Below are 4557 nucleotides of genomic sequence, written 5' to 3' on the forward strand. Positions count from 1 at the left end.
GACAACTTTTTGCACACGATCAAATTTTCTGCCACTTTCTGCTTAGATTTAGACAGGCGTGTCGTAAATTAATGGCAACACGGCACAGGTAATGGTAAATGTTACCACACTACACCTTGAGAATGACTGGGTTCTGCATCCATGACGCAAAGTTTGAGAAAATGGGATACAAAGATTCTCCCTCTTACAGCTTAAATGTTTTTACACCTTTTTTGTTAATTGTCAAACGGAAAAAAACAACAACTACAGGTCAGAATATCTTGAACTTTTGACACAGTGTGCAGGACATCTGTGTCAGTAATGTGTAGTGTGTAACTAGGACATCTAACTGTGTCAGTGATGTGTAGTGTGTAATTCAGTTCTAACACAAAGTGGAGGTAGAACTCTGTCATTCTAAGACTAAGACTAAGAGTGTGAGTGTGAGATAATGGCGGAAGTCGTCCGTGTTGTCGAGGTGAAAAGCGTGAAACGAAATAGTGTCTGCTGAAGAAGAATTAGGTCAACTTTTTCAAGTGAGTGTGAAAGTTTTCTTTGATAACCAGTCTATTGGATAGCATGCAGAACTGCAAATTGGTGATTATAGTTAAATAACAATGATCATTCTAAAGCGCTTAAAGCATGTTATGTAGCGTGGATACGTGCTATAGTCTATAGATGCCATTGTTATTTTTATTCTGAAATGTAGGTGTGGGTGGTGAATGTACTGAGCCTTGGGCCTGGTTAAATGTTCACTTTGCCTCTTTCTGCAAGTACAGGTCAACTTGGCTCGCCGGGTCACCGGTACGTTCCCCGCCCTGTCCTTGACCTTGACCCTGATGTTGTACGAAGTTTGCAAGAACCGTTCCTCTTAACTCTGTGGTGAATTGTAGCCTGTTATTGTGCCGTAAGTTATCTCCTCTTTTTGCCCCTCCCCCTGACAGAAGCAAAACATTCCATAGTTCAAGTAAAGAGGACGTTAATTAAAAAGTTTCTTGTTCACATTTCGGGGGATTGCGGCGAACAGTCGTGTATCTGTCCCAGTTAATGTCCTCTGATTTCTCCTCCCCTCCCTCAGTATGACCCAGTTTTGGTTGACGGGTCTGTACTTCTCCTGGATTAAATCCTTTTTCTGCTGAAGAGAACAAAAGTCTTGTTTCGAAGGGACCATTGTTAAAAATGAAAGAAGCTCGTAATTCTTATTCTATGATTGCCTGTCATCTGCCTTGTGGTTCGAAATGAAAGAAGCAAAGTAAGCAGATGATGAGGGAAATTTATTTTGATACGTTCTGCTCTTTAACAGAAGGCCATAATTTTTTGTGCTGGTAAAAGATAAAGGCAGATGAGGCCAAAAAATATGTGCCCATTTTGTCCCGACCGTGTATGGCCATCGTACAATAATGTGTAAATCGAATAAAACAAGAACAAATTAATCGAATAAAATCAGTACATGTTCTGGCGATAAAAGGTGTAAGAACAACAATATGATGACCTTTTTAAAAAAGAAACTGTTCAAATATCAAAGTTCTTGAAAACCTGAGAGACGGAACTCGCACAAAATATTACCACCCGACAAAAGCTTGTTGGAATTTCTTTGTTTACAGCTTGATTTTAAGAAAAGCTGGGTAGTGGATCATACATTCGTCTGGCACATTTATTTCATAGGAAAATAAAAATTTGTTGAAATATTTGTTCTAAACCGAGGCCCTATAGTGCGGTCGTACATACTTGAATGAAATTTATAATAATTATTATGTATTTTTTATGTGTGTACAACAAGTGGAATGTGGGTGAGTGAATGAAGCAGAACCTGGACATAAGTGTGTCTGGTTCTATGGAAAAAGTAAGATAATGTACATAAGGATGCGTGGCTATGAACATTGGCGTTTTGTTATGAACTTCTCATGTTGTCTATACCATTTCCTGTGACATACTTCTGTACATGATGAGAAAAAACTTTTGTAACAAAACATGTTGAATCAAACTAAAACCTGCAAATTTTGCAATAAACTGAATGCATAAATTGGTTGGCTGTGTTTGTGTTACATTTCTGATCCTTTTTTGTGGATGGTTGGCGGGTGTTCTGACGTTTGTGAGTGGTTGGTGGGTGCTCTGGCATTGTTTGCGCCTTCTTTCCTATCAAACTTCTGTTGTCCTCTTGTCTCCTGCTTCTTTTCTTTCTATCATGTTACTCTCTAGTGTGGGTGGTTGGTGGGTGCTTTGGTGTGGTTTGCTCCTTCTTTCCTATAAAAAAAATCTATCATCTCTATCTCCCCTCCTTCTTTTTTGCGTTTGTTACTCTCTTGTAACACCTCTAATCTTCGTCACTTATATGACCTTATTGTGTTGCAAGTGCCCCGTAAAATCTTACAGAAACTAAAACTTACTCTCTTGTAACACTTCCAACCTCCAGCACTTATATGACGTATTTGAGTTCCCCTGTAAAACTTGTACTAAAACTAAACAGATCCATGTTTGTCTAGCAATGATCAGTTGAGGATGCCTCAGGGATGAAGGGAACAGTTTTTACAAATTGAAAGGCGAGGGAGGAGGGGTTGTGTTGTAGTTAGTAGTTCCAGCAATTGTTCTGCCAGCAAGCACCCTTACTTCACCTCGAGAAACAACAGTTGGACCAGAAATGAAAGTTTTACTAGACCTGGTCTCACCACAGACTCTCTTTTCGGATCATCCACACACCTCCTACTACTACCACTACTCCTAGTATCAATCGTAAGTTTCATTCAGCCGCATTTTTTTGTTCATTTGTCTTATTTTAAAAGAAATTATATTAATATCAAAGAGTTCAATTACTTCACAAATGAGCTGTGCTATTTTGTTACTGTCAACGTTCTGAAAATGAGTATTCGCTAATAGGCCTATTTTGTAGAGAATACCGAGTATTTTCTAGCTAATCCCCTGTAGTTTCTAGCTCATTCCCAGTATATCCCAGTATTTTCTTGTTCATCTCCAATATTTCCAAGCTTTTTTTTAGCTAATCCCCAGATATTTTCAATATAATCCCAAGTATTTTCTAGATAATTGCAAATATTTTTGACCTCATCCCCAGTACTTTCTAGATAACTGCAAATATTTTCTAGCTCATCCAAAGTACTTTCTAAATAATTGCAAATATTTTCTAGCCCATCCCCAGTATTTTCTAGATAATTGCAAATATTTTCCAGCTAGTTGCAAATATTTTCTGGCTCATCCCCATTATTTCTACATAAATGAAAACGTGTTTTAGCTCATCCCTACTATTTTCTTGATAATTGCAAATATTTTCTAGCTAATCCCTAGTATTTTCTGGATAATTGAAAATATTTTCTAGCTCATCCCCAGTATTTTCGGAATAATAGCTAATAATTTCTAGCTCATCCCAATAATATTCTTGATAATTACGAATAGTTTTTAGATCATCCCCAGTATTTTCTATATAATTTTAAATATTTTCTAGCTCTTCCCCAGTATTTTTTAGATAATTACAAATATTTTCTAGCTCATCCTAAGTATTTTCTATGTAACTGAAAATGTGTTTTAGCTCATTCCTACTGTTTTCTGCATAATTGCAAATATTTTCTAGCTCATCCCCAGTATTTTTTTAATAGATAATTGCAAATATATTCTAGCATATCCCAAGTATCTTCTGGATAATTGCAAATATATTCTAGCTCATACGAATGGTTTTTAGATCATCCTCAGTATTTTCTAGATAATTTTAAATAATTTCTAGCTCATCCCCAGTATTTTCTAGATAATTTTAAATAATGTCTAGCTCATCCCCAGTATTTTCTCGATAAATACAAATATTTTCTAGCTCATCCCCAGTATTTTCTACATAATTGAAAATGTGTTTTATCTAAATCCTACTATGTTCTACATAATTGCAAATATGTTTTAGCTCATCCCTAGTGTATTTTAGATTATTGCAAATATTTTCTGGCTCACCCCAAGTATATTTTTAATAATTGCAAATATATTCTAGCTCATATAAATATTTTTTATATCATCCCCAGTATTTTGTAGATAATTTTTAAATATTTTCTAGCACATCCCCATTATTTTCTGTATAAAAACAAATATTTTCTAGGTCATTCCCAGTATTTTGTGGATAATTGCAAATATGTTCTAGATCCTCCCAAGTATTTTCTATATAATTAAAAATGTGTTTAATCTCATTACTACTATTTTCTACATAATTGCAAATATTTTTCAGCGTACCCTCAGTAATTTTTAGATAATTGCAATTAATTACTAGCTCATCTCCAGTATTTTCAGGATAACTACAAATATTTTCTATCCCATCCCCAGTATTTTCTACATTATTAAAAATGTGTTTTAGCTCATCCCCAGTATTAGTTTTTAAATCATAATCAATATTTTCGACATAATCTTAAATATTTTCTAGCTCATCCCCAGTATTGTCTAGATAATTGTAAATATTTTTAAACTCATCCCTAGTGATTTCTTCTGGATTAATACAAATATTTTCTAGCTCATCCCCATTATTTTGTGGATAATTGCAAATATTTTCAAGATCATCCCCAGTATTTTCTACATAATTTAAAATGTGTTTTAGCTCAT

This window comes from Aplysia californica, unplaced genomic scaffold (assembly GCF_000002075.1).
Source record: "Aplysia californica isolate F4 #8 unplaced genomic scaffold, AplCal3.0 scaffold00563, whole genome shotgun sequence".
In the NCBI taxonomy this organism is placed as follows: Eukaryota; Metazoa; Mollusca; class Gastropoda; order Aplysiida; family Aplysiidae; genus Aplysia; species Aplysia californica.